The sequence below is a fragment of the Eucalyptus grandis genome, chromosome 10 (genome assembly GCF_016545825.1).
Source record: "Eucalyptus grandis isolate ANBG69807.140 chromosome 10, ASM1654582v1, whole genome shotgun sequence".
In the NCBI taxonomy this organism is placed as follows: domain Eukaryota; kingdom Viridiplantae; phylum Streptophyta; class Magnoliopsida; order Myrtales; family Myrtaceae; genus Eucalyptus; species Eucalyptus grandis.
In genome coordinates, this window is record NC_052621.1 from 36,277,685 (window position 1) to 36,300,620 (window position 22,936).

The window sequence follows — 22,936 nt, forward strand, 5'->3', positions numbered from 1 at the left end:
CTTTTAATCCAAAAATAGGGACACCGGGCTGGGCCCAGGGGCCTTGTCCCAATATAGGCTGCGCTGGCTCGGGCTAAGGACACAAAAATTGGGCCTGATTCCAGTACATCAGGTCCTTCTCAAATGAAACAAACCCGCTAGCCCAACCCGAAACTACTTAAGCCGAGAGAAGCCCAAGCTTTATAAAACTAAATCAACCCCAACCTCAACGCTCAAGCCCACTTAAGCTGAACCCAATTTATTGAAAGACCTAATGGAACCCTAAGTTCCCTAAACCTGCCCAACCCTACCGTCCACAAACGAGAGCCGCTTCCCCGCCCGCTGCTCACCAGGCCATCACTGTTGTCCATCATCAACCATTCAAGATCTTGCAACAAATACGGCCACAACGTAGCTGGAGCATACAGGGCATTAGGAACTCTATAGACAAAATGATGAGGGCTCATTCAGGGACCGTCACAAGGCCTTTGCTTCACCGGCACACCTCACCGTTTTAGCCTCTAGCATGCATGCGGTTCACCAAAAAAGAACAGAAGAGAATGTGGGCAGAAATTCAGGGTAGCACGAATCATACTAAACGTCGACACACCAGCTCACCAGCCAAGCACTAATATGCAGAACATAACAGAAGGGCTTTCTCCGATCACTTATCAGAAGCAAGTCATCGAGCGAGTCTTTGTGTCCGACTGAAAGCGGTGAGGCACACCAATGAACTGACGTTTGTGGTGTCGAGTTCATCCTTACATCGATCAGAAGACATCTCTAGTCGACGAAAATACTTCAAACGAATCCAAGGCACGCTTTCACGGAAACAAACTAAGCCTCGGCCTCATTTTAGATTGACACTAACTGAGGCATTATATCAAACGCTTGGGGAGCGTCAAATGAAAGGCAGCCACGGACAAGAAACAAGACTCAAAACCGGTTCAAAGCTCAACAGGCATCGGCAGGGAATGCTCAACATCAACGAAGCACAGCATAAGCGAACCCAAAACGCACACCCCCGCTCAGTATCTCGTGCAAAAACATGAAAGAGCAAGGCAAAAGCAGGGCACAAAATGGGGAAAATAGAGGCGGTCGATGGAGGTCCCTATCCAGCTCGGCAGCGGCGAATGAGGGCGACCTCGATAGATCGGATCACGCCGGTGCGCCTCCGAGCCAAGATCTTTGGAAAATCGACACAACCTGAAAGAAATCACTCTCTCCCTTTTAAGCTCCCCGGCGCGCATGGCTTCCTGCCTTGCCAGTTGCCAGCTGCCGGCTTGCCCTCGACCAGACATCATCGCGCGACGTTCCCTGCGGCGGTCCTGTTCCCCGTCGCGCTGTAGAGGGAAAGAAGAGGGCCGGGCCCGAGTGGGGGAAGGAAAAAGGAAAGAAAGGGCCGGGTCAGAAGAGAAGTGATATTTGGTAGATAAAGATTATGGTGACGAAAAAGGTTATGAGCTAAGTTTTCTAAAATCTACGATGAAAATTGAGCTTCGAGAAGCTTGAGAAAAATATAATAAGATTTTTGTCCAATGAGGTCTAGAAGTTTCAATTTTCTTGGTTAATAGGCTATTCTTCGCTTGGTTTATCCCCAAAAAGTATAAGGCTACACATTACTTGGCATACTTCATTGCTGGAAATCATTTCAAGTCAAACATATAAATTGTTTTGTCTATTTTCACAACATTACAATTCTTGAAAACAAAACTGATATTGTTGTGGTATAAATTAAGTGAAATAGATCAATTATACCATGGCAACATATCGCTTGAATAAAGAGAGCTGGCAAGGTGATCCATGTATCCCAAGCAACTATATATGGGGTGGTCTGAATTGTAGTTATTTGTAGACAAGCAACACCTTAGTTGTAACAACTCAGTTTGACAAGAGTGAGGAGTCGTCACTAGGGTAAAAGGGCTTGGATAAGGTACAACTCTGGCAGGCTTCTAGGATGGAGAAGGGGATAGGAATCCAAATCACATATTGAACAAGGAGAGAGTGTGCTTAAGATATACATGTGAAAAATGGAATTAATTCATAGAGGTGCTTTTCGATGTGATGAAAGTTTTGCTTTGGAACTCTAAAGTTAAGCTCTAGTTCATGCTAGAACATTACTAGGATGGGTAACCTCATAGAAAAGTACCTACTTGTCCACCAAAGGAAAAAACAATGAGGTTCGGTATGTGATGGATTAAATTGAACAATACCTTAGTAAGTTAATTCAAAGAAGTCACATTATTGAGAAAGAACTTCAAAGTGAAGTTATCCAATTTTGAGTTGTCTAGAAATTTGGTGGTGGAAGACAAGATGCACTTGATGTAGCAGATACATAAATAAAATTTCTCATATATCTTTTACTAAATAGTAAGCATCTTAAGCATAAAAATTTATATTGCATAAGCATGATTGTGGAGGGCAAAAACCAAAAAAAATTCATAAACCTATTATGTTGATACTGATTTAATCATAAACTTCTCAATTGGTCCAATTTAATCGTCAACCATTTTCATTTGTGCTAATTGAGTCTATTCCGCCAATTTTAATCGGAAATCGCTGATATGGACGCTAGCCATCCAACGTTACATGATTGACATTGACGTAAACAAATTTTACAAATTTTAATTTTTTTTTTCTAAATTTTTTATTAAATTACATTTTCATTTTCTTTAATTGTGGTTGCATGGTGGTTATTGGCAACCCTCGCTGGCCAATGGACAAGACCATGTAAGCCCTTATCGATTGCTAGCAAGGGTTGTGGCCCTCGCCTAGGCAATCGCCAGGCACAAGAGTTGAGTCCTTGATAGAGGCCGTGAGAGCAGCCCTCACTCAAACCACGAGGGTCGAGCCCTCACTAGAAGGAAAATAGATGCAAGTGTCTAGCGAGAACTTTGGCATGAAATATGACATGAGGTTGAAGAATGTGAGGAGTTTCCTGAATGGAACATGAAACCGCACCAAGGCAAGGGCAATAAGAACTTGACTGGGGCCTCCTTTGGAAAGGAAACTGCGATAGCACAACCAAGCCTAAATATTCGACTTGCACGTTGGGGTCAATTTCCATGCCCAAGTCTGTCCCGTGAACGTTGGTTCTGGGGTTCCTTTCATCTCACTCGACAACGCCATCTACCCGATCGATTTCGGATCACATTTTTCTCCTCGAAAAGAAATGTGGGGTAGGTAGCGCAATGCACTGTCCTGTGAAGTTGAAATTTTGGGCTCTTCATAATGTTATACAAATCTAGTCATATCCTGTCCCATTCTAAAAAAATTCAAATTTCACGCGGTTTGACCATCAATCAACGAATCTCGATGTTTAAATCATGGGATGAAACACATCCTTTTTGTCCTTTTTATCTCTCGAGAGTCAATATACATGCCACATGTGTCGTGAACGAGATCTATGATAAAATTTAGTAAACATTGCCTCATGCATCCATCTGGTACCAAAAGGATGTCTATGATTGAATTTGTACAGGTGGAGTAGCCAATCTCAGGGATACAAGGAATTTCACTCCGAGGTCATATGCGAAGATCACATCTCATACTATTATTTGGTCTAGTCTTGTATTGTTATTCACGAGTAAAATTCATCTCAGATGGCCACACCTTTTGTGTTTACTTGAACTACTTCTTTTGGAGGCTCTGGCCACTTAGAACATTCTAAGAGGGAAAAATAAGCCTAGACTTTTTTTTTTTTTTTCCTTTTGTTTTAGTAACGCATGGGGTGACCGACCTTTCTGAAGCATAGCTATTGTCTCTGTGCAAGATGAAAAAGGTAATATTTACCAAAAGGCAGCAACCCACGTAACGAAAATAAATAAATTTAGTAATCTAGACAGCTTATATAACAAGATAGAGATGTGACTAATATCACCTTTCCACAAAACATTAACTATATATAAATGGACAGGCCTATTCACATTAAATTATTAAGGTGCGGTAAATTTGCCCACAAATCCATGATAAAAGGTCCTTTTTAATGTTTCTAATAGATTTCCTTGGAAATATCATTTTCTCCTAAAAGCAACGTACTAACCTACAAATTCCCTGGTTAGCCATGCTTAACCAAATAAATTTTCTTATTCAAAGTACCTTTTTCTCAAAAGAATTATATTAAGCAGCACAGATAGCAAAATTAGCCTTTGGAGTATACATATGCAAGCGAAGGTGGTCGGTCTAAACCGTGGTGAGCTTTATTGATATTGATGGCTCTCGTTCAGAGATGTTGCAAATGATATAGAGGCAGCAATAAAAGTTCGAAGTAAGTTCTCGTCAACCATGAAAACATCGTCCTCCTACAAATTTTTCTCCCTTCTTATAATTTACTGTATGATTTTTCATGGTGGATGTGTATAGCTGGGAAAAAAAAATTAAATTTCACGGTGTATTGTAGCAATCATGCATGTAAACTAATTAGCATTAAACACGATATATTGTGTCAATTTATCAATGGTCAATATTCATCAGTCAAAAGCTGTCTGTTGACACTTATTTTGGTACTTGGACTTTGATACATTTGCGGACGAAGACCTAGCTGCAAGTCTTGGTCTTCTTGTATTGTAGCCATGACTCGGTCGATATAACTTTTGGGTCTGACCTTTCCAACATGAGATGCTCCTTTAAGAGCTCTCTTGCTTCTTGTGGCTGATGTAATTCTGTGATAGAAAATGTCCATCTTGAACACGGCTGGATCGTACAAGTTAAGCAGTGGCCGAACAATTTACGATTACACCAGACAATTGGAGGTTTGAGCCGGTCGTACTGCCATAACTTTATAGTATGTATTGCACTGTTAAAGTGAAGATATTAATGGCCTTCTTGCATATTCTAATAGGAGAATGAAGGGTTGGTGAAACAAAGAGAGACCGGTTAATTTGCAAAGCTGTGTCCTCATATTATCGTAAATTGTTGAATTACAAATACAATGAGGAGTCAGCACGATTTAATTCCCATATTTCTGAAATTTAACAATTACATTATATCTTCACAATTCTGAAGAACTCATGTCGTTAAAAATATTTTTATCGAGCTTTCGAACTGAATTATTTATGTTACAAGGGTAGCTACGTTACCAAATCCATTAACAGCCTTATGAAAGTGGGCTGCAATGATTATGTCTCAGATATAAAGAAATAGAAGGATTTCAATTGTAAAAGAACAAACAAAGAGGGAGCTGATCGCAGATACATTCGTTAACTAAAGTCTCAGTTGCAATGTCACCCCATTGTTCTCTTAATTTCGCATTTAAGCCTCGACCTTTCGATGGTAACCTATTGTTTCATAGGATCGCCTTATCCCTCTTAAACCCGAAATCACTTTTATTGCACAACCATGATTCCCTTTATGTTGAATGAGCATTTTCGGGGCTTTTTCCATTGCTGTGAACATAAAACAATGATATGTGTAAGGCAATTGACGTATGGCAAGCAAAGGTGATCGGTCTAAACCATAATAATGTTCGTTGATATTGATAGTTTGTGCAGTGATCATTGCAACTGGTATTGAGGTAGCAACTAAATTTCGAAGCTAGAAATTCTTGCCGACCATGAAAATATCATGGCCGATCAATTGTTTCTGGCCAGGCCATATGTTGAAAATATGAGCCACAACTCATCCTTCTCATAATTTACCGGATTGATTTTCACGGCGGATGCCTCTAGCAGGAAAAAAAAAAAAAACACAAAAACAATAAGAAAATTTCACGACGTGTTGTAATAATGATTTGTGTAAAATTTGTCGTTTTGGAACTTACCAACAGTCCATATGTCATTAGTCAAAAGTTGTCTATTGTCATTGACTGTGGTCCTTGGACTTGGAGACGAAGACTCAGCTGCAAGTCTTGGTCTTTTTGTATTGTTGCCATGACTCAGTCCACTGTGAACAGAAGATCGGGTCGAGTATTTTCTTAGTATTTCCTATAGAAGAAGAGAACAATTTCAAATAATTATCTTCTGAATACGGATCAACCATGAATATGCCTTCTAAAGTCGATATAATTACGTTAGGATTTTTGTTGGGTTGGATTCAAATTTATGGAAGTTAGGATCATGTTGTCCAGATTTATCAAACTCTTGAATTACCTTCATTTGTGGCAACTGTTTTCCTATAGGAATATAAAGGGCTTAAAAAAATGAGGATACAAAATACTTAGTAGCAACGAAAAATGCCGGGCCATAGCGGATGACATACTAGTGAACGCTGTTTCCAGAAATTATTCATTGTTGATTTATTTGGGCTTAGCTATGACACTTAAGAAGGACAAAACTTCAGGATTGGAATATATGCACATAGGTCATCAGCCACCGATAATTTGCCGGGAGACAAGCAACATCTTAGTGAACCGAGAACTGCAGAGGCGAAGTTATCCAATTTTGGATTGTCCGGAGATTTAGTTGTGGAAGATAGGAATCACTTGATGTAGCAGATACATAGATTAATTTATTATCCATGTTTTACTATGTAGTATGTATCTTAAGCATAAAGATTCATATTTTTTAAGCATTGACTATGGAGCCACCAACATCTATCTTGATCATGACATATATCACACAGATGGATGACGCAATTCATTAATCTCGAAAGGAACCCGCAAGTTCTCAATGAGAACTTTGGCATGAAATATGATATGAGGTCGAAGAATTTGAGGAATTTCGCGAACAGAATGAGGAACGGCACCAAGGCAAGGGCAATAGGAATTTCTGGGGAAGAGTGGACTCCTATTCCTATATATACAAGGACATTATGCTTGTGCTTACATCTGATGACGGACTCGTGAACGTTGCTTCTGGAGTTCCTTTCATCTCGACAACGTCATCTACCCGATTAATTTCGGATCACATTTTTCTCCTCAAAAAGAAATGTGGGATAGGTAGCAGAATGCACCGTCGCCCGCGATTGGCCTCTCCATAATGCTAGACAAATTCTGACCTGTCCCCAAAGAATTCACATTTCACGTGGTTGAAGTAATTAACCGGGTTTAATCCGTCAACCAATGCATCTCAGCTCTTAGATCACCGGGAGAAATGCATCCCTTTTGTATACTTTTATCTCAAGAGACGAAACACATACCACGTGTCATGAATGAGGTCTATGGTCAAATTTAGTGAACATTGCCATAAGGTACCCAGAATGTCTATGATTAAATTTGGACAGGTGGAGTAGCCAATCTCAGGGACACAAGGAATTTAATGCGGAGGTCATATGCCACGATCGCATCTAATAACTATTATTTGGTCAAGACTTCATTATATTATGTGCCGTGAATACATGCATACACGATTCAAGCAACTTAGTAGACCAATCTGTGTTCTTTACAAAAGCAATTCTTCGATTTTTTGCACGCACAACTCTTGATGATTCTTCATCACTTCCACTTTGTTTCTCTTGTCTAATATTGTGATGACTTTGATAATATGGCGTTACTCTACGGATATATGGCTAATGGTAATTAACAGCGACACCTATCAGTAATAGGTAGGTCCTTCCTGAGCTTCACCCTACTGGCGTTTGCAGTGATATGACTAGAGTTTTGGTCTTTGGCATCGATAAGGCTATAATAACACGAGGAAGCTAAAGCTCATCATAAAAGTATGAAATACACAATATTCTCACAGTCAAGATATAAGATGATTTGCTGAACATATTCATCTGATAGGCAGATAAACCATCAACATCTATTCAAATGTGTCTCTACTTAGAAGAAAAACTTAGCCATGTCTTCGTATGGTGATCCTAAATAATGTAAACAAAATTTCAGACCAGAAATTCACCTAAGTGGAAACGGGAAACTTCTAATTGAGTACGGTAGGAAAGGTAAGACAAATGCTCGTCACTTGCTAATCAGTGCTGTCTCCATAAGGATAGTCCAGAGTTGAAGGAGTTGAAGGAAATTGTGTAAAGTGAAGAAGTTTATGAGCAGGAAGTGATGGAGAGAAAATGAGAGAAAATACAGATGAAAATGCTTCTTTTGTTATTTCAACTTCACGAAATCTACGTCATGAGAGTTTTCCTTTTATATCTACATTAGCTCTCTCTCGAGAATCTGTTTTACAGGTATTGAATAGTTGAAGAAGATACAACTACCTAACTGAAGAGAAACTAACTGATTACCGGAAAAAGAAGAAACAGAGTACAAGAACATAGTGCTAAACAGAGAGCTCTAACTGAGAGAGAGAGAGAGAGAGAGAGAGAGAGAGAGAGAGAGAGAGAGAGAGAGAGAGAGAGAGAGAGAGAGAGAGAGAGCTCTTGGCTTTACAAGCTTCGCAGAGTATTCATATGCAACGATACAATCCGTAGCATCACCCTTATCTTTATCTTCTTTTCTTTCTCTGTTTTTAACAGTGGTTCTTCTTCCTGTACACTTCTCGGCATCATTTATATAATCTGCTTCTTCCTCATATGCTTTCCTCCTCTTGTTCTTGATGGCATTATTAGTGGCTGAGGTGCTGCTATTTACTGTAGTCTTAACATCCCCCCGCAAATTGGGCAGGGGTGAACAGCCAATGCCCAATTTGAGACGAAGAGAATAGTGTGTTACTCTGGATAAGGACTTTGTAAAAATATCAGCAATTTGATTGTTGCTAGGAATATATCTAACACACAAGGATCCAGAGGCAACTTTTTCTCGAACGAAGTGAAAATCAACCTCAATATGTTTTGTTCGAGCATGAAGTATAGGATTAGCTGTGAGGGATATTGCAGATTGATTATCACAGAATAGTAAGGTTGGAGAGTGTAGAGGAAGGCCAATATCTCTTAGAACAAAAGTGATCCAAGTAAGATCAGTTGTTGCCAAAGCAAGTGCTCTATATTTTGCTTCAGTGGAAGAACGAGAAACAGTTGTTTGTTTCTTGGCTTCCCATGAGATGAGATTAGAGCCGAGATAAGTATAGAAACCTGTGGTAGATCGTCTGGTTTGAACACAACCAGCCCAATCTGCATCAAAAAAACCATATAAATTGAGAGAACTGTGAGAGTGAAGAGAGATGCCAAGGTGAATTGTTCCTTTTACATAACGAAGTACTCTCTTCAGTTTAAGGAGGTCACTAACAGTGGGTTCTTGCATTTTCTAACACAAGATATTTGTTGCAAATGCAAGATCAGGGTGAGTGATAGTGAGGTATTGTAAGCCACCTACTAAGCTTCTGTAGTCCATGGGATTTGGAAGAAGATCAGCATCTGTTTTCGGTGTGACTGGTTTAAGAGAAAGAGGTGTGGCAATAGGTTTGCGGTGAGACATATGTGCACGAGAAAGTAAGTCAAGAGCATATTTGGTTTGACACAAAAATAACTCAGTGGATGTTCGTGTAGCTTCATTTCCAAGAAAATAATGGAGGTGGCCAAGGTCTTTCATATGGAATTGAATACTGAGGGAGTGAATAAGTGTCTGTAGCAACTTATCTGAGCTACCAGTCAAGATTATATCGTCAACATATAGCAATAGAAGTATTGTCTCTTGACCTTTATGAAGTATGAACAAAAAAGAATCAGTTGAGCTGCAGAAAAAACTAGCTTCAAGCAAAAATTGCTGAACTTGTCATACCAAGCATGCGGTGCTTGACGCAGTCCATAAAGTGATTTTTGAAGAAGACATACATACTGAGAGTACTGTGGATGTACAAAGCTAGGGGGTTGCTCCATATAAACTATTTCATTTAAGGTGCCATGCAAAAAGGCATTCTTGACATCGAGTTGATGTATAGACCAGTGTTTTATCATTGCCACACAGAGTATAATTCGAATAGTAGCATGTTTAATAACAGGACTAAAGGTTTCTGTGAAATCTATTCCTTCTTCCTGATGAAACCCCTTGGCTACTAGTCGAGCCTTCAATCGATCAAGGCTGCCATCTGATGTAAGTTTAGTCTTGAACACCCATTTATAGCCTATAACATTCATGTCATTGGTATGGGGAACTAATAACCAAGTTTGATTTTGATGTAAAGCATCCATTTCCTCTTGCATTGCCTAATGCCACCCTGGATTTGCTAGAGCAGATTTTATTGACTTTGGTTTTGGGGGAACTCGATATTCAGCAAAGCATGCATATCGAGGATTGATTTTGATGATGCCAGATTTAGATCTAGTTTGCATAGGATGAGTAGATAGTGTACCTTGTAAGGCTGTCTGAATATTAGAAACAGCTTGTTCCATATCTGGTCCAGCTGTTGTCTCTGTTGTGGAACCAGGTATTTCTACTTGTTGTGAAATATTCTGAGAAGTAGAAGAAGCTTGATCCATAGGTAATTCAGTTGTAGAAACAGGAACTACTACTACTGGTTCTATAGAATTAGTAGAGAGTATTTGTTCAGCTGTTTGCTTAGCTGTAGGGTCTTGTACATAACCAGTATGATGAGATAATGAAGTGTTTATGTAATATGTACTGGAAGGTTGTAAAAATTTATCTTCTTCTGTCCATAGCTTATACAAATGTGTATAAATTGAATAAGTTGTTGCTAGTTTCTGAGAGAAAGGAAAGAAGGTCTCATCAAAGACCACATGTCGACTTATGTACACATGATCAGTGGTAGGAATAAGGCATCGATATCCCTTATGGTGAGTACTGTATCCTAGAAAAACACAGGTAAGGGATCGTGGATCAAGTTTGTGCTGTGCATAGGGTCGAAGGCATGGATAGCAAGCACACCCAAAAACTCTGAGATGATCATATCTTGGCTTATGCTGATATAACTTGCTAAAGGGAGACTGCATCTTTAACTTTGGAGTGGGAAGAATATTGACAATATAATTGGCTGTCACAAATGCATCAACCCGGAATTTTAATGGGAGTTTTGCATGATACATCATAGCCAGACCAAGTTCAACTATATGACGATGCTTTCTTTCAGATATTCCATTATGTTCAGGTGTATATGGACATGAGACATGCTGTTGAATGCCACAGTTCTGTAAGTGAGTTCTGAACTTGTGACTAATAAACTCTCCTCCACCATCACATTGGAATATCTTGATCTTACAGTTGAGTTGGTTTTCTACTAGTCTATGAAACATGAGAAAAATATCATAGAAGTCTGATTTTAGCTTCAATGGATAGATCCAACTAAACTGAGAGAAGTTGTCAACAAAAATGACATAGTACTTGAAATTCTGAAAAGAGTTAACTGGAGAAGGTCCCCAGATATCACAATGAATTTGTTTTAGGGGTTTAGTAGTTGTAGAATTCGACAATGGGAAAGGTAGAGCAGTACTCTTAGCTAGCTGACAACTTCTACAAACAAATTGTGGTTCTATATGGCACTGAATTAGCTTTTGATTCTTCATATGCTTCAGGATATTCTGATTTGTATGAGCTAGGCATTGATGCCAAACATTCTCTCTAGCAATCCTTTGTCTTTGAGTGAAGAAGACCTTTGCAGCATAAGGATCTACTCTGTAAAGTCCTTTAACCTTCCTTCCTAGCATCTTGGTTGTGTTGGTGATGCTGTCCTTTATGTACACCCCATTTTTGTCAAAGACAAATGAACAGGGATAATCATCTATTAGTTTAGAAACTGAAAGAAGGTTTTTCTTAATTTCCGGAACAGTATTCGACAATGCATTACCAATGTATTTAATAGGTAAGCATGAACCATTGCCAATCATGACTGTATCAGTACCAGCATTCTTAGAAAAGTTATGAAGAATAGCAGCATTAGCAGTAATGTGAGTTGTTGCTCCAGTATATGGATACCATTCATTACCATTTGCTTCCTCAATATGTAGTGCTGATAAAGCTGTTGGTATCTCCTCAACTTGGTAAGAATTATCAAATCGATACCAACAGTGTAATGCATCATGACTAGGTCTTCTGCAGATTTGACACTCCAGTCGAGTGTTTTATGTAGTTTTCTCCACCTGCATATTTTTATGAAGAGTTAAGTTTGAAGATGGATAGGTCTTGGTATCTTAATACCTTTGTGCTGAGCCATTATATGGTCTGAATCCCTGACCAGAACCCAAAGCAGAGGAGGTATTAAACTGCTTAAGCTACTGACTTCCCTGTTCATAGTTCGAACTATTATTTCTGTAACTCATACTTCTTCCAGGATTTCCAAAGTTTCTATATATGTTGACCTTCTTCTTCCATAATTTCTTCCTCCACGACTATACCCTCTTGAACTTCCAAGGCTATTATTCTGTTGTACAAAACCTCTGTTAAATTCTTCTTTGTGTATAGCTTCAGTCTTCCTCTGGCCATAGTAGGCTAGATTTGGACTGAACTGATTCGAAGAATAGTTTTGTAGCCTTGTTTCAAATCTTTCTAAATGTGAGATTACTTCGTTATATTCTGGTTAAGGCTTTAAACAATAAATTGTTGTTTTAAAGCTCTCATACTCAGACCCCAGACCTTCCAAAACACCAAACAATTTTGTTATTTCATCCACTGGTTTCCCTATTGCATTCAATTGATCACATATTGATTTATACTCTCTGAGATATGTTGATAATGTTCTATCACACTTCTGACAAGCTTGCAATTTTCCCCTTAACTCAAACTCCTTTGCCACAGATTTTTGTGTAAATCGATTGAGCAAAGTCTGCCAAACTTCATATGCAATGTTTAAGCCAATTATCAAACGGAGTATGTTTTCTGAAATAGCACCACTAATCCAAGAGGATACAAGTTGATCTGTCTTGATCCAATCATTATAATCAGGATTAGAAACCTCAGTAGTTTGACCTCCTTCTTCGACCTGCAATGTTTTAGCAGGTGGTGGAACTTCTCCATTAACAAACCCAAATAGGTCTTGACTTCTTAAGAACCTATGAAATTGGGCTTGCCACAGAAGGAAATTATCCTCAACTAATTTGATGGTAACAAAATTCGAGATATTGACATGAATAGGAAATGGATATCTCAAACTTCTTGCTGCCATTCTACTCTTCCAGATCTTCGAACAACTTTAGTTGCAAACACAAACTCTGCTAGTTTTGCAGTATGTTGCTACGAGTATATTTCTGATGATGAAGATTTAGATGTAGATGATAAATACCAACTCACAGATCTGTTGGAAGATATAGATGTCTCATAGATCAACAAAGCTTTGAACCTGACTTCAATCTGCTGTAGATTCAGCTATTTTTATGCAGCATCGAGATGACTTCTTCAGGATGCACAGCTCTAATACCATGAAGAAGTTTATGAGCAGGAAGTGACGGAGAGAAAATGAGAGAAAACAGAGATGAAAATGCTTATTTTGTTATTTCAACTTCACAAAATCTACATCATGAGAGTTTTCTTTTTATATCTACATTAGCTCTCTCTCAAGAATCTGTTTTATAGGTATTGAACAGTTGAAGAAGATACAACTACCTAACTGAAGAGAAACTAACTGATTACCGGAAAAAGAAGAAATAGAGTACAAGAACAGAGTGCTAAACAGAGAGCTCTAGCTCACAGAGAGAGAGAGAGAGAGAGAGAGAGAGAGAGAGAGAGAGAGAGAGAGAGAGAGAGAGAGAGAGAGCTCTTGGCTTTACAAGCTTCGCAGATTATTCATATGCAACAATACAATCCGTAGCATCACCCTTATCTTTATCTTCTTTTCTTTCTCTGTTTTTAACAGTGGTTCTTCTTCCTGTACACTTCTCGGCATCATTGATATAATCTGCTTCTTCCTCGTATGCTTTCCTCTTCCTGTTCTTGATGGCATTATTAGTGGCTGAGCTGTTGCTATTTATTGTAGTCTTAATATAAAGTACTTATTTCTGGTCTCTTTGCATTCGAGTTCAACTTCATGTTGCATACTCTCAGAAAGAAAATTGTGTGCGCTTTGCAGGGGACGATCCAAACGGTCTTGAAGTCAATCACGGTGTCCCGTAATAATGATACATGTAAAAAATAATTAGCGCATAACATGATATATTATTTCGAATTTTGCGATGGTCGACATGTCGTCAATCGAAAGCTTTCTATTGACGTTTCTTTTGGTTCTTAGACATTGATACATTTGCCGACGAAGATCTAGCAGCAAGTCTTGGTCTTCTGGTACTGTAGCCGTGACTCAGTCAATTACAAGCACCGCGTGGGGTCGTGGGTATGGAGAGCTCACGATATAAATGTAAGGCGTGCCCGCATATATCTTCCTCACACTACTCTCTTCGACAATCTCCACCGCTCATAAGATAATGGAAAGATCAATTACAGCTTTCTCGTTTGCGTTGGTTGCTGCCTTAGCTTCAGCCCTAGTCCTTGTGGTTCAAGCCCAACTAAATCCAGGTATCTCTCGCTCTCTCTCTTAGAGACAGGTCATGGCGGAGCCAGATCCGACTCCTGTCAAGGAGACAGATAGATAGATGTGTTGAATCTTGATAAGTTTTTAAATTAATTTCATGCATTTATAATCAAGAGTAGCACCATGAAAGAACGTCACCTGTCTCTCCACTTCCCGGGCAGAAGCAGAACCTTTTTTTGTTATTCCTTGAAACGTTGATTACAAAGGAAATATATTGCATCAGTCTGCTGAAACCATCATTCCATGTGCCATGCAGGGAATGTTCATTGATTCCTTTTCAATCACACAAATCAAGAAAAAAAAAATACAATTTTCCCATGTATTATGACATTAGTGAACAACAATAATAGATATGAGCAAAATAATTTAACTTATTTATAGTTTTTATGATGTATATTAATTAATTGTAAATTTAGAATGATGTTTGTTAACTTTCTTAATTATAAAAACATAATTATGTTCTGGGCTATAGAGTTTGTACTCTTAATCAGATACAGGTATATATTGTCAATTCTAGATTAAATCGATTAATTTCTCGTTCTATTTTATATTCACAATACCTTTTTCATAACCCGAAAAATAATTTATTAATCTATGATTCCATATCTACATTTCTTTTATTTGAGGCAACTAATGAGATTAGAGTCCTACTTCTAAGATATTCTATCCATATCTCCACAGCTTCGCTCTTCCGTTCATTATATCAATCATAACACTATCCATTACTTGTGATGTGAACCTCCATTTCAAACAAATGCTTGATTGCTCTTTTCATATCACGGAATGAAGAGAGTCCTAAATTTTGATTAATAAAAAACATGGTCTGATCTGTTCCCAGAAACAAATAAATAGATTATGAATTGGTCTCATCTGACGTGGTCTCAATTCAAAATGGAAAATTTAACAGTATTTCTTGGAAAAGTCATAATTCCAGCGATTATTTATTTCATGTTCATTTTCTAACCTTCTAGGTTTCATAAGTATCGACTGCGGAGCACCGAATTCATACCCCGACTACGAGACCAATATAGATTTTTTAACGGATAAAGGATTCATAGAATCTGGAGAGAGCATGCAGATATCCACAAAGTTCATCGGCCAACAACTCCGACCATGGTTGAAAAATCTAAGAAGTTTTCCCAGTGGGATGAGAAACTGCTACACCTTGAAACCAGACAAAGGCAAGAACAACACGTACTTGATTAGAGCATCATTTTGGTATGCGGCCTATGATGATAAGAACCGACCTCCCATATTCGACCTATACATCGATGTTAATCATTGGGCTACGGTTGATAATTCTGATAAAAGGCACTACGAAATTGTCTATGTGGCCCAAAGGGATGATATACAAGTGTGCCTCGTAAATATTGGCCAAGGAGTGCCCTTCATTTCGGCATTGGAACTTAGAACTTTGGACAATTCTCTGTATCAAATTGAATCAGGATTTTTTAAGGTTCATTTCAGATCTGACGTCGGAGGCTTAAATGCGACCATCAGGTGAACTCTCTTTTTTTCTTTCTATTTTGTTACAGAAATAAACAAATGTAACATGTGTTAAGCAAGGAATAGCCTGTTAATCAGTTGACAACTCCTATGTACTATTGACAAAAGGGTCGATTTATATTGGGGTTGCTCTAACTTAAACTATATACTTAGAATTAAAAGACTTTCTCTATAGAGGGAGGCCGATGACTCAGAATAATGGGTGTTTTCAAGGATCCTAGGGAGCTTTTCCCAACCCTTTAATGACCGCCAGATTGAAATGAGTAAGTCTCACGCATCGTAAAACCTTTATGTTTTTGTGTGTTACGATTTACGAAATATAGTTATGGAATTACGATAAGTTACAACCAGAGGGTTCCCCCCTAAATACTAGGGACTTCCCTTTTGATCAGTGAAAGTTTTAGGGAGTGATAATTGAGCCAATAATCACCCAATCGGAGGCCAATTTAAAGACAATGGCCTCGAAGTAGGATTGGGGGCAAGCGCATTTGAAATTTCATTTGATAATTGGCATATGGAACATGCTACGCGAGACATTACACTGGCATCACAGGAATTTTGTGAAAATGTCCCACTCAGGTACCCGGAAGATGTCTATGATCGCATCTGGGAAAGACAGACCTTGAACTGGTTCATGCTCAACCCCGGGAACGGGACGTCTGCCTCTGAATTGTCCATAAACAACGATGCGTATAAGGTTCCAGGAGAAGTCCTCCTCACCGCTCAAACGGCGAATGATGCCACTATTTTTTTCCCATCAAATAACTCGACGAATAGATGGATTGGGTACTTTTATTTTGCTGAAACACAAAGCTTGCTGAGCGGCCAGCAAAGGGAGTTCACGGTTTTTACAAGCGATGGCCAATTCACGGAGACAGTGAGGCTCGAGTACTTGAAGCCGGTGACTGTAATTTCCACTCCTGTCACAGGGTCCATGATCAACTTCTCATTCCAAGCACAGTCTGGACATCCACCACCGATCATCAACGCCCTGGAGATCTTTCTTATCCGAGAACTTCCGAATGTACCAACAGCCCTAGATGATGGTAATATTTCACGCTTCTCCATGCTCTTGTGCTAGTGCTACGATAAATAATGTGAAGTACAGCCTTGGCATGAAAATAATATGAACAGTCTTGGCTCACTCGGCTTTGGTTAGATTGCTAGATTGAAAGGAAGAGAAACCAAGTATTGAAAGTAATCATTTATTAAAATAAGTGTATATTCAATTCAACACTCTAGAGATTAGAAGAGTACACTCGCACTACTCTTGGACATTTTTTAAAATTCAGACCTCCTAGGACACCTTACGTGCAAACTCTAGGAAGCTAATTTCTTACCACTAGCTTTGGTTGCTCCAATGAAAGGGGAATTGCGAATTTATAAGAGATGGATGAGGATTGTTAGACGTGATGTTATAAAACTGTGGTTTTAAAGGGGGTTAAGGATAAGCTAAGCCTTTTTGTGGTCATTCAGAGTGCATGGAAAAATCTGCGGTGAAAATTTAGTTTATAGATGATTGTAAACCAAAATAATCTAGAGATAGTGAAGAGTTTTCTTCGAGTGAGCTTTAACAAATTAAAGTTGCTGATTAACAGGCTATTCCTTGCTCAGCATAGATTTTTACTGTAAAATCACTTCAAATTGCACATGGAAGTTGTTTTCACCAATTCCTTAATGTTACCATTCTTTAGATAGGGATAGATGAAATTCAATGCATGACATCAATCTACTCAAAATCCCCATCTATCATCCTTCTCTTGAAGTAAACTAATCTTGTTGCGTTCTCAACTATAGTAAAAGCTCTCACTGACACCAAGGCAGAGTATACTATCAATAAAGATAGTTGGCAAGGGGATCCATGTGTACCAAGAAAATTTTCGTGGGATGGTGTGAATTGTAGCTATGGAGATACTCCGAGGGTTATTTCGCTGTAAGTCTCCTTGCACTATTTCTTGTAGGATGATGCTGGTGCCACCGGTGAAACTTTAGAACAATTATCTTTTCTTCTTGAAGAATTGAAGGATTTTCCTCATTCTTCTTGACAAATGGGAAGTTCATTCCTCCATATGACTCCATTACTTTATAAAAACTCCTTCATCAGTTGTGTGCTTCTCCATTTTAATCTTAGGTTACATTGTGTTCTCTACAATTTAGTGCATAAACTTTTGTGTATCGAACCAGCATTATTGCCTTTGTGAACATGGTAATGACACAGCTTCCTCTCATGTGATCGATTATGGCCAGAAATCTGAGCTCTAGCAATTTGAGGGGCATCATCTCTTCTTCACTATCAAATCTATTGGAATTGGATTCCTTGTGAGTAAGAGCATGATTACTGTTTAAATGTGTTGTGACATCTTACTTTTTGCTATGGAGCTCGTTCTTTCTTATTCTGAAGAAAAAGTAACTTTGGAGGCTTCTAGAGTGATTGTTTACCGGAATAAGCTTATGTTGAACATTGGTTTTCAAACAACGCAACGATATTTTTGGCCCCTTTGGCCCAAAGGTTTGTTGATTTAATTATTCATAATCAATATATCCCCAAAATTGTTACGAAATCACACGTCGATTCCAGAAAAATAATGCCCGCAAATAATTCACCAAGTAGAATATAATAATAATAAAACATAATCAGAAGAATATGCCAGAAAATTTGTTAACGAAGTTCATTCAAACCTCAGTTACATCTCGGCACAAAGACATTCTGCGAATCCACTAGATTTCGAAAAAAAAAATGGAATACAACAATGATTTTCTCTCAAAATCAGGGTACAAAGAGATTGAGATACCTCATAAAGAAAAAAAAAAATCACTTTTTTCTTCTTTTTCTTGCATTTCTATTTTCTTTTTCAGCGTCTTGATGATTAACATTTTGTCATCGATAATATAAAGGTATAACTTCTAACCTAAAAGCAAATCTAATTGAAAAGACAAAAAAACCCCTAAAAATATTTGGCTTCATCTATAACAATAATAGCCTGAAAAACACTAACCAACCAATCTCAAAATTTCAGATGAGATCTGTTGAATTGTTAACTATCCAGACTCGCTTTGTTTCAGAGATCTGTCCGACAATCAACTTATAGGAGCCATACCGGAAGCTTTGGCAAATCTGCCAAAGTTGAGAATTCTGTAAGTTAATGTGCCTTAGTGGCGCCCTGAAAAATTGACAGAGCATTGGTCTTTATACATGGTTATGCTTTGCAGAAATCTCAGTGGAAACAAGCTTAATGGTTCGGTTCCTGAGGCTCTTAAAAGGAGGCACGAAGACAAGACATTGGACTTGAGGCTTGTCCCTCTCTCTCTCTCTCTCTCTCTCTCTCTCTCTCTCTCTCTCTCTCTCTCTCTCTCTCTCTTTCTCTCTCTCTCTCTCTCTTCAGAGTAAAGAAAGTATAACATGTTTTATTGTGATTCAAAGCAAATATGAAGGCCGCTTGGGATCAACTTGTAGGCAAACCAACTCGAGAGATATAACTTTACCGACTTATTTTTCTTGCAGTCTTAACAACAACCCCGATCTTTGCCAGGCAAGTCCTTGCTCAAAGAAGAAGACTAAAAACTCCATCTTGGTCCCAGTTGTTGCATCGGTTTCAGTCGTATTTGTAGTTATCTGCGTATTGAGTATTTGGTTGATTAGAAGGAAACAGGCAATAGGTAACTTATTCTTTTACTTCTCTTCCACAGCATATTTACATGAAATTAAACAATATTTCTTGGTTTATCTAGTTGAGAAAATATCAGTGGCAACTCGATCCCTGTTCTTTCCTTTATAAGAGCACTCTTTTACAATAAAATCTATATTGCGATCAGGCCTAACAGATGATTTTCTTGAATTAGAAGTTCTTTCTGAAGAATTTCATTTCACAAGGCAATCCTAAGAGATTGAAGATAGACTAGACAGACAAAAAATCAGAGTTAGTTTCATCAGCATTATGATTTTTGACAGATTTTATAGCAGAAGTGTCATTTAGACAGTGATTTGTAGAGGAAAAGCATTGTATCATACCTGTTCACGCAATCTACACCACATTTGACGACTATCTTGACTTTGATTTTCCTTTGATACAGTTGTATTGGCAACAATGTCTTTTTTAGGATAATTTAGTTGAGAATATATGACTCAGCAACTTTCTTTCTCTTCTCACCTACCCTAAGAGTATAATTTTACAATCCCATCGACATTGCAATCAGGAATGAATGAAAGTTGGCTTTAACCAAAATTTCTAATGCTCGTAATATGAATTCATAGTGATGACAAGAAAATGAAGAGAAAAGAGAGATAGGGATCACCACAGCATGGTCGCATCAGCGTCACAAACAGAATGAGTGTTATTCAGCTTAACTTATTGTCCTGATTTTTTCTTCAAAAGTAACCGTGCCATGCATGAGAAGGACTTATAACAACTTGGGAGTACCAACTTTGTCCTTGATATTCTGATGGTCCCTAAAAGAAAGTTTGATCGTGCAATCTCAAACTTATCTATATGTACTGAGCCAAGAAAAATTATAGATTCGTTAGCATATTGAAGGCAGGTGATAGAGAATCCCTGCCCAGATCTCTTGATTTTTTTCCTCTTCTCCACTAATTTAGCTCTTAAAACGGGATCAGAAAAACCTTTCCTACGTCTTTTAATTGTTGAAGTGCTTCTTTTAAGTGCAATTAGAATTATTTGCTTCGAAGGTCTACTCTCCAAAGTGGTAGTCGCAATACTCATAGGAACCTTTTTGGTACAGAATCTAGTGAAAGGACACTGAGATTAAAGAATCGCCCTTTTACGTATAGAGAGGTTTCAAGAATCACCAGGAACTTTGGACGAGTGATTGGCGAAGGTGGATTTGGAAAGGTTTATGTTGGTGCACTGGATAACGGCACTGGAGTTGCAGTGAAGATGCTCTCTGAATCATCAAAGCAGGGGTACAAGGAATTTCAAGCAGAGGTTAGATTCGATTTAAAGTCAACTTATTCTGACACTTGCATGGATGTTCGTTCAGAAGCTTCTCCAAGACTATTCTCAATAGTCGCCATGATAATGCACACTCTTTATGCTGCAGGCGCGACTCTTAATGATTGTTCACCATAGAAACTTGGTTTCTTTATTTGGATATTGCAATGAGTCTAAGCACATGGCATTGATATATGAATACATGGCAAATGGAAATTTAAGGCAACATTTATCAGGTGCGTTTTTATGTCCTTTTATATTGTTTTTCTCCAAAATGAACCTGTAAAACTCTATTTCGTGCTCACAGCCACAGGTAAAGTTAAAATTGATCCAACAGAGGACCATCCGAAGGTCTTGACATGGAGTAAGAGACTACAAATAGCTGTGGATGCAGCACAAGGTACACGTATGAGATATCCTCAGTTGCAGGTTTTTTCCATCATTGATTCGGAATCATTTACACATTTTTTGCGAGGATTTCAGGTTTGGATTATTTGCATAATGGTTGCAAGCCACCCATCATCCATAGAGACTTGAAGACTACTAACATCTTGTTGAATGAAGATTTCCAAGCTAAAATAGCTGATTTTGGTCTGTCAAGAGCTTTTGCTACTGAAAATGACTCTTATGTGTCAACTTGTCCAGCTGGCACTCCCGGCTACCTCGACCCCGAGTAATAGCTAAAACTCAATATTATCAAGCCGGCTCAGTTCGGGATTTCTAATTGCATAGAAATATTAACATTGCCTAAGATTTTATCTTAGATTTATAGATCTGTTTTTTTTTCCTCCTAGGTTTCAATCTTCTGGAAACATAAACAAGAAGAGTGATGTTTATAGTTTCGGGAATCGTACTCTTTGAGTTGATCACGGGCCGACCTCCGATAATGAGAAGCTGGGATGGGCGCACCAACATACACATACTTAAATGGTTGATTCCGATTGTTGAAAGTGGTGATATACAAAGCATTATGGATCCAAGGTTGCAAGGAGAATTCGACATCAACTCGGCTTGGAAAGTAGTGGAGATTGCTATGTCTTGTACACGACCAACATCAATTCAAAGGCCGGACATAAATCACGTATTGGCAGAGCTAAAGGAGTCTTCGGTGAGCACTTCAAGTGGTTCTTTTGAAATGACCTCCCTGAAGATCCATTCTAACAATGCCCCTGTGGCAAGGTAGCTTTCTATTTTCTTCTTAGGTAAAAGATTAACTTTTGTCGGCAAATTCGTACTATGTTTTTTGGATTGCATCCTCCATTTCCATTTTCTTTTCTGTAATTGAATCTTCAAATCTCGCTTTATAACAACGATGTCCTTTCGTCCTTTGCCGCTTCTTTCCTCATTAATAATGTCACTGGCATTCCAATTACTGCGAAACTAGGAATTCCACGTTGAGTTTGGGGGGAGGTGACTCAGAGGTTGAGGTTATCCATGGATGGAGCAATTGGTGTTAGCAGCCCCCCTTAGTATGTTCTTGGGATTCAGCTGACATTTTAGTTGGAATCAGCACCATTGATTAAGTAGCAATAATTACGTAATGTTGAGCGGGTAGACTGAGAAAATTTAAATTGAGGGACTAATGTGCCTGATAAGCTCAAATTATATGTAGCATTGGTGGTCCTAATGTAGTACTTCTCACAAGCAGGGATATACCCATAAGCATATTTTAATAAATTACGGATACCAGACTTAAGCTTATCTTTTGATAATGCAAATTCGTATAATGTTTATATACAGATAAAAGGCAATCCCCATCTCATCTAATTCTTATAGTTTAGAATAGGTCTGCTATCTTGGGGTTCCAATGCAACAACCAGTACCCTTGACTGGACAAGAGCTACTTGGCCAAAGAACATGTGCACCACCGGTATAAAATTGCCATTGCCTGATTTGTCAAAAGAGAATTCACCAACGTGCCAAAGAATAGTACTGTCCGCGGCAATCAATGGCGGGATTCGAGAAAAACGAGGGCTCATCTTTAGCGACCAAACTCAAAAAATGAACCTGTTAATGATCTTAGACCAGCAGGATTTTCGCTGATATAAGCATGTGATGTCGCTTCCGAGTTCGGGGAACTTTGATCAAGCACGAGATGCAACAACAGAACCACGAAGTCAAAACACTTGTGATGTAGAATGTGTGTCTTGAACTCGAGTGCCTCATCGTCAATTCTCTTGTGCCTTTGTTGGTGTGCCATGAGAATTGACAAAAGCTTTCCTGATCTAGTTGAAAGACATGGGGACAATGAAGTCACTTTTGATGACT

At 38.6% G+C, this 22,936-nt stretch overlaps 1 pseudogene; it reads left to right on the top strand.

Moving 5' to 3' along the window:
* The first annotated feature begins 14,072 nt into the window (after positions 1–14,072).
* Positions 14,073–21,996, top strand: LOC120288859 (annotated as a pseudogene).
* Positions 21,997–22,936: the final 940 nt, after the last annotated feature.